Here is a 12,018-nt window from a genome sequence, read left to right on the forward strand (position 1 = left end):
GGTCCAGGAGTCATGGGCAGATGAAACAGCACAACTCGCGTGCGCCAGTTGAGAAAATAGGCGTGTATGAAGATGGTCCATTCAATAAATTCCAATAAATTAGGAAATAATCATGTTTTGGTAGTCAAGGACCATTTCAATGAATGGCCACAAGTATACACAATTCCTAACCAAGAGACTGAACCAATGGCAGAGGCATTCATCAACAAGTTGGTAACGGGATTCGGTGTTCCAATGGAGTTACGTTCTGATCAAGAATGGAATCTCGAGTCAGCTTTAAGTCAAGGGATGTACCAGAAACTGAGTATCCGAAAAACGGATGGAATTAACTCCAAGAAGAGAAGGACGGCTAACGATGTCAGCACCAGCCTAGAAGACGAGATGGGGGACATAAAAGCTTTGTGTTTGGTATCGCAAATATGTCTAATCGGGACGATCAGACTTAGGTGGAGGACAGTGTGACGAACATAGATGATAGAACAAAATCGAATCAACGATAAACTGCCAGAAGCAACTAGTTAGCGAATTCGTAGTTGCCAGAATGTTCTAGAAGCAATGTTTTGTTACAGATTTACTATATAAGGGCTGCCGGATTGTGCAGCAAACACAGTTCTAGTTAGAGTGTTGTCGTGATAAGAGCAATAAAGCTATAAGCAAGAAGTTGTAAGCTCGAATAACGAGCAATAAGTGTTAAGTTGTTGGAATAAGAAATAAAGATAAGTATGTAGCCATTAAATTGGGACTTTTATTTAACAATCCAGTGATCGAACTCAAGAGTGAGTTACAGGTAGACGATTTATCGAGAAATCCGTTACAGTATGTTTAAAGCTTGCTGGGCAGCACTTATGTGCTTGCTGTCAATCTAGCTTCCGTTTTTTCGCTCTCTTCAACAAAGGATTTCGAACAGATAGGTCGTGTTTAATTTCAATCCGCAATAATCCACTTAAGTCTTCCGCATCTAACCGCTTCCGTTATTAATATCAACATATTTTGCCTAACTTTTTAATAGCGGTTAGTTTACCCTTGAAGTCGAGTTGGCTGAACTTTGAACAAACGTAGATTTTATGCTCACCTCACTATTATATCACTCATATTTACTTATTTCAGTGGTAAATAAACAGTATGCAAAGATTATTTAACAGCCCTAGCACAGGAAAAAATTGTAAGGTTTGTTGTGAAGTTTTTTTGTGTGGTTATTCTTGCTTAGAAACCATAAATCTTAAAAAAGCCACCACATGAAGTGAAATACATTTTGTTGTCAAACAGCTGTTTTATAAAAATAAAGAAATGGATAGCCAAGAAAAGTAAGTAATTTTGCAAATTTAATAGTTAATAATTGATTTAAATACAATAATTTCATTTATTTTTAGGCTTCTAAAATGTGGTTTTATTTTACTATTTTTATCGCTTCTATACTATTTTAGAAATCTATCTTATCTACATACTAAGTGTGTATATTGTATTGCCATGCGACATCGGTTATTTTTAAGTGTGCAACTCAATGCATGTGCATGTTTGTTTATAAACAAGTTCTTAAACTAGGTAAATATCCCAGTAAAAAATTGTTTAATATTGTTAATGGATTAATACCAAAATCGAGTAATAAAGGAGTAATGACTTGTTCATCCATTTCGAGCATTATGTTATTATGTGAGCAATAAAGGCAGTTTTGTTATATTATATATATATATAGTTTTTATAAAAATCATTTCATTTCCTCGGATATTACTCCAAAATCTAGCAATAGAGGACAAACCATAACGGCAAGTGATAAGTGTTAATTATTGTGAAGTTAGCGTAAGGCAACTAGTAAAAAGTGAAGCGATAAAAAATGTGGAAAATAAACTTCATTGCCTCTCAGCCGAAATCAGAGCGTTAAAAGAAATTATGCGCAAACATACAGTATTATTGTATGCGCTTACGTCCAGCTCGCAATGACTTGCAGTTTTATCAATCAATTGTTAAGAGAAAAGTCATTTGGAGTTTTTAATGTTTTCCAGATTTGCTATATAAAATCCATGTTCGATTTTTCACGACAACGTTTTGCTCAGTGTCAACTGGAATGGCTCGAAAAACAAAAGAGCGATTAATAAATACAGATTGTTTAACTTTTTATTTCGGTAAGATCTGAGTTTTTTATATTATATAATATCTTAAGTAACTAATATATGTTATCTTTTTTTTCATCTTTTGCAGAGCCCGCTATAGAAAACTTTACATCATATGAAATTGATGAAAAGTCGATTAAACTGGTTTTCGAAAATGTAAAGCAACTTTTTACCGAAAGACCTATTCACTAAAATCTGCTCCGACTCAGAACTCTTCGTAAATATTAAAATTACCTCTATCATTTAGCAGCTATTAACTTTATTTTGAATCCTTATAACTATTTTTGTGAAGTGAATTACTAATTCTTATATCTATATATATAAAAATGAAAACATATATATCAGAAATAATAAATGGACAAATTTTAGAAAATTACAGATACAAGGACAAATTTATCACTTACTGGGAGCACTATTGCCACTACCTGATGCAGTTCACCACTTTTTACAAATTTATTTTATGGGCAATTCAGATGCGGAAATTGATAATCGTTTTGCTCACAACCTAACAGTGACAAAACACCTGCCTGTGAACATACAAGGAGGTTTAATTCACCTACCATTAATGAAGTGGCTGTTGTCATTGTGGAAGAAAATTTACAATCTAGAGATATTGTGCTTCATCGTCGGAATAGTGATTTAAAACATGTATCTGAAACACACAGGAGTTATGATGCACTACAATATCCTTTGATCTTCTGGCAGGGGGAAGATGGATACCATTTTAATATCAAAATGGTAAATCAAGTAACAGGTAAATAAATTAAACAAAATGAAATCGTATTTTTAAATTCAATTCATCTAAGTAACAATTTAAAGAATTATCATTCTTTATTGCAGGTACTGAAACCGACAAAAAAGTTAGTTCTATGAATTTCTATTCATACAGACTCATGATCCGTCAAGGTGAAGTAAATCATATTTTGATGTGTCAACGACTTTTTCATCAGTTTGCAGTTGACATGTATGTATTTTTTACATTCACATGTAACAAAAATGGTCCGAAATCGAGAGGGAATTACTACATAGCCAAACACTAGTTGGTAGACATGACATAACTGCCAGAGTTTTTAAACATAAATTAAAATCACTCATGAATATCCTAATAAAGCATTGTGTGTATGTCCGAGTCTATTGTTGGAAGTACTCTGTAAAATGACAAAAGCTTGGATTGCCACATGCGCACAGTTTAGTCTGGTTAGTGGACAAAATCAGACCAGATGAGATTGATTCCATAATTTCAGCTGAAATTCCAGATGAAATAGTTGACCCAAAATTGCATGCAGTAGTTATCAAACACATGACACATCGCCAATATTGTCCAAAGCGGTTGAGACTCACATCAATGTCGAATCCTGTAACTCTGTGAAGTCGGTAAAGTGCATACAAGTACATATGTAAATATGTTAACAAAGGTAGTGATATGGCTGTCTTTGGTGTAACCAATGCTAATGATGAAATATCACAATACCAGATGGGTCGCTATGTAAGTAGCAACGAAGCAATTTGACGTACCTTTTCATTTGCCATCCATGAAAGACACCCTACAGTAGTCCATTTGGCAGTCCATTTAGAAAATGGTCAACGAGTTTATTTTAACAAATCTAACGCGCCAGATAGGGCGGCACATTCACCGTCGACAACATTAACAAGCTTCTTCATAGTCTGTCAAACTGATGATTTTGCTTGCACTTTGCTGTATGCTGACATGCCACGCTATTATACATGAAACGTATCATCGAAATCATATCAACGTCGAAAACAAGGAACACCAGTTGAAGGACAGTAAGTCTGGTCTTTGCGAAGACCATAAATAAATCGCAAGGGCAGTCGTTAGAAGTTTATGGAATCAACTTAGAGTTTCCCTGTTTCGCGCATGAACATTTATACGTCGCGTGTTCGCGCGTCAGAAAACCATATTCCTTGTTTATTTTCGCACCACAAAACAAAACAAAAACAAGTAAGGAAGGGCTAAGTTCGGATGTAACCGAACATTTTATACTCTCTCAAAGTCAAATGGTATACTCGTTTGAGATTTCTTTGTGGATTGACTGATATTTTCGGTAGAAGGTCAACTATAGGCACTGGGGTCCACATATTTTGTACTTAGGGGTTTGAACAGTTTTGGTTCGATTTAGACAATTTTTGGGCGCAAGGTGGCATACTTTAATTGCATTATTCGCACAAAGTTTTACCCCGATATAATCATTGTTACCTGATTTGCATAGTGGAAAGTGAAAGAATCAGATGGAATTGAAAATGGTGTTACATGGGAAGTAGGCGTGGTTGTAGTCCGATTTCGCCCATTTCCGCACTATGACATAGAAACATGAAAAGAACGTTATGCACCGAATTTGGTTGAAATCGGTTGAGCAGATCTCAAGATATGGGTTTTCACCTAAAAGTAGGCTGTGCCACGCCCACTGACTAATTTTTAACGCGGTTCCTATAAAGCCAATTTATACCATCTCAGAGATAAAAGTTAATGTCTCTGGCGTGTTTAGTGCTTGATTTATCGGGCTTTTAGTAGTTTTTAACAGTACCGTTATATGGGGAGTGGGCGGAGTTGCCACCCGATTTCAACTATTTTCACACCGTCAATAGAAGTGCTAAAAATATTTGCTTATTTGTTTATAGCTTTGTTATTATAGCATTAGCGGTTTAGGAGATATGCACATTAAACCTATTAGAGGCGGGACCACGCCCACTTTTTAAAAAAAAATTTTAACTGCAGATGCCCCTCCCTAATGTGATCCTGTGTACCAAATAACAGTCTTGTATCTTATTGCGGAGCTTAGTTATGGCAAGTTATTTGTTTTTGATTAATGGCGTTTTGTGGGCGTGGCAGTGGTCCGATTACGCCCATCTGCAATACCAACCGTCTCACGGTACCATGAAACATGTCTACCAAGTTTCATAAAGATATCTCAATTTTTACTCAAGTTAGAGCTTGCACGGACGGACGGACAGACGGACGGACGGACAGACAGTCACCCGGATTTCAACTCGTCTCTTCATCCTGATCATTTATATACATATAACCCTATATCTAACTCGATTAGTTTTAGGTGATACAAACAACCGTTAGGTGAACAAAACTATTATACTCTGTAGCAACAGGTTGCGAGAGTATAAATATAGTTTATGAGAAAGCTTTAAATTATTAACAGACTGTAAATATCTTTTGACCGTGTGCGTCTGTAAACATCTTTTTTTATTGTAAATTCATTTATTTCAAATTTTAAAAAATCATACATTTTGTAAGTAGTTTTAATCTAGGGTGTTAGTGGTACCTACTTAGTATAAAAATAAATATAAAAGTTAAATGTAAACCTTAAAAATAGTCAGTACATCAGGAAAACTGTTTTGTAAATAAGCAACATGTTATGTCGAAAAAAATAAAAAAAACTTTGATGGTTTATTAAAAAAATGCTTTTTTATTAAATACGGATTCGATTTGTTTGTTTTGCAATCATTTTATACAAAAGTTTAGGTATTTAATTTATCGTTTAGTAAGGCAATACGAAGTCTGCCGGGTCAGCTAGTTTTAAAAATAAAAATATAATATAAAATAGTTTGACATCTGATATGTGGAGTAATCCATTGCTCGCAAAGGACCGATCTAAGATGGGATGTTTGTATTGTTAAATGTTGAATATAGTGTATGCATATGTTTCTTTTGTGTTTGTTTTGTATATTGTCTCATATTGTATGTGTTCTTATTTATATATTTATTAGGAGCAATATACAATGTAGTATTAAACCTAATTTAAAAAAAAATAATATAGGTATAGATATAAGAGTACGAGCTGTTAAAGCCCACGACTCTGATAAAAAAAATCTAAGATTACAAACTAAATATACAGTTATATTTTATTTTGTAGGTTACGATCGGTGATAAAGTTATAAATACTCATAATATTTACAAACGAAGGAATTATTAACATTTCTTGATAATTTGTAAAAAAGTTGTGCTTTTATTGTACTTGTGCAGAAAGGGAATGATGGTTTGGCTTTGCCAGTAAGAAGGTGCTGATGTGAGAATTGTGTGTGGCCAATGCTTAGGCGTGTGAAGATGGTAGCTTGTGAGCGAGATATTTCCCTAGGATATACAACTTTTGTCCTTGTAGGGTTGAAGGTTGAGTACCGATGGTCAAAATGTTTCCATTCCGTGTGTCGAATTTTGTGAACGTAGCGATCCAGATTATTACAGAGGTCGTTTCTGTCATGTGGCTCATTTAAAAAGGTAGGTGCTGATTCAAAAAACCGAGCTGGGTGGTCTGCATGTTCATTTCCCATAATACCACATTCTCAAATTCTTTAACGCTTCATGTACGCGGTGCTCAAAAATATATTTGTTTAGCTGATTTTTATCCTTATTCACACTTTTTTAAAACATTTCTATTATATTATGCCTATTTGCATGCATACATTATACATATTTGCATAGTACATACAAAAAATTGATAATAATATTAAAATTTTCGAGGAATGCCGTAATTGCGTAGCAGCGATCTGTTACGAACATGAAAACAATGTGTGCCACCAGCGCACGATCCCTTCGTATTTCCTTGTGTATTATTTTTCTGAAGTATTTTATTTATCTAAGTTAGTAAAATATGCTATTAAAGTAACTGAATTTATGTGGAATCAGCAGGGCATTTAAAATATCACAACAAAAAACAGTTGGCAGTTGCATCCTCAGGCATTGCGGCACCTTCGCTAACCAAACACAACATGTATCATAAAAATGAAATAGCGGATGACTTGCAGAGTTGAGAAAAAGTTCAATCATATTTTGAGATGAATGCATAATAGCTCACAAATATTTTTAAAGCATTGCACAGAACAATGCAATATTAAAAAGGACAGACATTCTACGTTTTTTTAGCCATTGAAATTAACGAAAGTTGAAACAATCGTTCTTATGGTGAAGTGTTGAAATGATTTGATTGACCATAAATATGCGCGTACAATTGCAAATTTATTCACCAGCACAAATATATTCCAAACAATTGCTATATATTGGGAATGGTAGAATAGAACTGTTATCAAATACGCAATGCATAAATTTCTGCAATGCTGTTCACGACAAAAATTTATGAATTGCAAATATTTTCCTGGAAATAAAAATTATTAACTTGGATCATAACTGGCTCAGTAATCAGGCTACAATAGCGACTAAAAAGTTAGAAGTTAACGAAATTAATTAATTTTATTAAAAGTTACAACAGTTGTTGCCAGGTGATCTGATGTATTTAAAATCAATCACTACTGTTTTTGATGATGTTGATTCTCTAGATATACTCGGAATCTCATTACTCATTATTGTTCGGTTGAGAATTGGTTCACATATTATTCTTCAGCCAATTTGAATCCACCTCTATTATTCAACGTGTACCGTTTGGTAATCAAAAAGATAACAGGAAATATTAGTAAAGCAACCACTTTGACCGTAAAATTTAATGAAGAAATGGTCCTGTTTTCTCGTATTCCTACAGTTAAATTTCAAGAATTTCAAATCTAATCGAACTTAATGGCTCGTGACTGCTTTTAGTTTAACTGTTTCACGATTACCACATATGCCACGTCAAACGGGGAAATACATATCGAAATAGGCATGCACATTGATAACATAGATAACATGATACGAAACTCTAATTCGAGCGAGCGCTGTCAAAAAACGCATTTTTAAATCATTTTATAGTGGTGTCACTATGGAAAGAAATGAGTTTTTAGATTTTTCGGTTTCATTTCCACAGAAAAACATACATAATTAACATCAGTTTTAGAAGCTAGATAACCTATATTATCACCTAATATGTGATATATATATCTCTTTTCATATATCTTTTAATCACAAATCATTTTAAAAATTAACTAATTAACCTCAATATGACCAAATATTTTAATATTTCAAAATACTAACATGTTTTAAACAACAAGAACATTTCTCCGCTTATAAAGGAAATCAACAAACTACACCATTCTGAATAGGTCCCGAAAAAATTTCCCCTCCTTAAAAGCGAATTTGACTAACAAAAATAAATAAAAGGAATTAATTTATGGGAGATTATTTATATACTGGTGAAATATTGAAAATTAAATTTAAAAAAATATTATAAAAGAAGGGCAAAATAGTTTGGCAAAATAATTGATATTGCTATAAGGAATTGTGCTATACAAACAGCACCACAGACAGTATTGGAACAGAAGTCTAATGTGTGAACTCAAACAGCTATCATTTTTTAGTTGTTTTAATTGGCCAATTTCCATAAATGTTTCAAAATTCCCTTCCTTCGTGCTCATGTTCAAATGTTATTTGTAAAGAAATGGTAAACCACAATTCGTTTTTATATGGATTTCCTTCTTGCCAATACGCGAGGATGACAAAAATGAAGCTTAAATAAAATTATTATTGAACAAACCATTCAAAATTTCAATTTTACAATTTGAACAGCCACTGAAAATCATACTATTTTGTCAGAACTAATTTTCCTACCAACAACACAATGTACATTGCTCCCCTTTTGATATATTAAGGTTTTTTTACGTAATACAGTGAAACCTCTACTTAAGGACCCTCCAACAAGCGAACCCCTCTCTTAACCGGAACAAAATTCAGGAAAATTTTCAGAACAAACCACTCTCACAACCGGACACTCTCATGACCGGACGTGGATAGTTTTTTTTTTTACTTTTTTTTATTTTCACTACCTTTTGTAACGAAACTCGAAACTCTTATTTGCGAACAACGAATATTAATAATTTAAATTAAGGTAGAGTAACTAAATCGAACAACTGAAATCTATATACAAGTAAAAAGAGTACCTACACACACCATATGTGAAAATGTGAGGACGAACATAAACATGTTAAGATGTAACGGGATCCACATGTAACAATTTGTAGCTTTTAGCATTAAAAGATAAAGCGTTTACCATTTAACGAGATATTAAAATATAAAGTGGAGCTTTTTATCGGCTTTGAATGAAATCAGCAAGGTCAGTACTCGAATGACTTTTTGTATATCGACGAAATTGTTAATACAGAAGATAATCATAATGACATTGACTGACGAAAATGTTACTGAGAAATTATCTGATAGAGAAAACGAAGACCTAAATGAAGTATGTGCCGGGGATGTATCTCAAATTAAATCATATTATTAAGCACTAGAACAACTTCGCCGCATTGAAAAATTAGTTAGTGGCGGGGTAACGGGATTCCAGTACAGCAAAACTTTGGAAAGTCATCTTGGAAACTGTTTGACAAGTCAAGGAAAATTGCGACAAACTACGGTAAAAGAATTTTTGAAACCTCAAGCATAAATAAATATGCATGTACAAAAGCTAAACTACAATAAATTTATTGTAACTATGATACGTATCCTGCTTCCAACTAATAAAAACATATCTCGTTTTATAGAAGGAAATTAAATGCTCTACAAAATTATCTCTTGATTTTGTTCGAAAACCTAACCGTTTAAAAGATATTAACGGTTAAATTTTGACTATTTTAAGAACAAATAAATTGCCATAACTTAGCTCCACAACAAAATACAGGACTCTTATTTGGTACAAAGGGTCACATTAGCGAAGGGCATCTGCAGTTAAAATTCGCTGGAAACAAATGTTTTTAACATCTCTATCGACGGTGTGAAAATGGATGAAAACGGGTGACAACCCCGCCCACTCCCCATATAACGGTACTGTTAAAAACTACTAAAAGTGCGATAAATCAAGCAATAAACAAGCCAGAGACATTAAATTTTATCTCTGGGATGGTATAAGATGATTTTATAGGAACTGCGTTCAAAATTAGACAGTGGTCGTGGAACCTCCCACTTTTAGGTGAAAACCCATATCTCGGGATCTGCTTAACCGATTTCAACCAAATTCGGTACATAATATTCTAATCATATGTCTATGTTATAATACGAAAATGGGCGAAATCGGATTACAACCACGCCTATTTCCCATATAATATCATTTTAAATTCCATCTGATTTCTTAAATTTCCAGTATGCAAATCAAGCAACAATGATTATATCGGCGAAAAACTTTGCGTGAATAACACGTTTAAAGATGCGACCTTGTGACCAAAAATTATCTAAAATGAACCAAAACCGTTCAAGCCCTTAGATACTGAATATGTAGACCCCTGTGCCTATAGTTGACTTTTTACCGAAAATATAGGTCAACATAGAACAAGGCGGCAAGATCCACAAAGAAATCTAAAACGAGTATACCTTTTGACTTTGCGAGAGTATAAAATGTTCGGTTACATCCGAACTTAGCACTTCCTTACTTGTTAATTATAATTTTGCAATATCATAGAAACTGTAGAAGTAAATCTAAATAGACATGGGCGTCGATAATTCATATGAGAACATTCTTTGTGTCTATTTGTAGCTTTTTCCCCCTTTCTCTCTTTGCTTGGTGTAGTTCTCTTTTCGAAGTTTTGTTTTTCGATGTTCCTTCTTGTGAAAACTACAAATTAGTACTCAAAAAGAATTTACTTAACATTTGCGCCTTCTCTTTTCTTAAACATTCTCTGGTATGGGGTGGGTGTGGTTAATGTCGGACATTTAACCTTTTTCACACTGGAATGCTTGAAGGAGATGCTTTCATTAAGTTCCTTTGAGAAACCTTCAGAAATTTGTGAGATATGTACACAAAATTTGTTTTGTAATTTGATTTGTGACTTTAACATAGTACTTTATAATAGCGGTATTTGGATAGATTTTGACCATCCGCAAAACCAACTTTCTCAGGGTCACAAACAAGTTAAATTTAAATATTTAACGTTTTACTCAAATTATCGCTTGGACAGAATGACAGAGATACCCCTGGAATTCTATTCGTCTCGTGATATTGACCATTTAGATATTTATAACTCAATTACTATTTGCCGCTATGCCTCCATTACTACAAAAACCTCAAAATTTTTAAAAATCTACAAAATGATATTTTAATAAGATTGCTTTTACTAAAAAACGAATTTTTATTTAAATTCGTTGGGTGTAGGATACAGTAACTAAAACTGAAACGAGATGAGCGTACACTTTTGCCGCATGTACATATGTATTTCGTTGGTGCGGCAACAAAAGTCCCATTATCTTTGGCGTCACCTGTCTGTGTGGCATGATTAGTACCGTTAGCATCTTAGCTTATTGAGAATAATAGTATATACAGTGATGTGCGATGAAATAGAGCCAGTACTATAGATATATTTTAAATTAATATATTTCAAGAAATTTTGTTTTTCAAGTTTTTTTTTATTAGTAGAAAAGAAAAAACGCATGGAGTATATATTAAGATACCAATTAAAAGTTTAAATCAAAATTAAAAAATTAAAAACTCATTAGCATTTCCCGTTTTGGCTGTGCTTTGAAATAGAGCCAGAAGACGTTATTTAAATTTATTTGTTTCTGGTGATTTGAAATCTGTAATTTTTAATGAAATAATCAATAGATAGGATAAAGAATAATAACTGTTACATTAATATTTATGGCAGTATCCATTGTTTTTTATAACTCCTGTGCAAAGTCTGGGCACATAATTGACTAAATTCTGATACATAACAGCTGGAATTTTATGCCATGCGGCCTTCACTAGCCTCCAAAGGTCCTCTTTATTGGATGGATTTTGGCCTCTCAGAGCCACTTTAACCTCCCGCCATAAATTTTCTATAGGATTGAGGGGACTTTCTGGTGATTCCGGGGGCTAGCTTAAAACTGCGATGCCCTTTTGTCTCAACCATTCCTATGTCCGCTTCGATGTGTGGTTCGGGTCATTATCTTGTTGAAAGACCAATTGAAGGGGTATATTAAACTCCGCATAAGGTAATACGGTTTCATTTAAAATCTTGGTGTATTGTAATGCATCCATTCTACCCTCTGTCTGAA

General features: G+C 33.6%; 1 long non-coding RNA gene across 2 annotated transcripts; it reads left to right on the forward strand.

Annotated features, from left to right (window-relative positions):
• Window positions 1-790: 790 nt before the first annotated feature.
• Window positions 791-5,391, forward strand: LOC138858163 (uncharacterized). 2 transcript variants are annotated; one of them, XR_011397387.1, is made up of 5 exons: window positions 791-1,055; window positions 1,108-1,304; window positions 1,371-2,120; window positions 2,197-2,862; window positions 2,949-5,391. It is a non-coding gene; the product is annotated as an uncharacterized lncRNA (long non-coding RNA). The 2 variants fall into 2 exon arrangements; XR_011397386.1 differs by having other exon boundaries at window positions 791-1,011.
• Window positions 5,392-12,018: the final 6,627 nt, after the last annotated feature.

This window comes from Bactrocera oleae, chromosome X, assembly GCF_042242935.1.
Source record: "Bactrocera oleae isolate idBacOlea1 chromosome X, idBacOlea1, whole genome shotgun sequence".
NCBI lineage: Eukaryota > Metazoa > Arthropoda > Insecta > Diptera > Tephritidae > Bactrocera > Bactrocera oleae.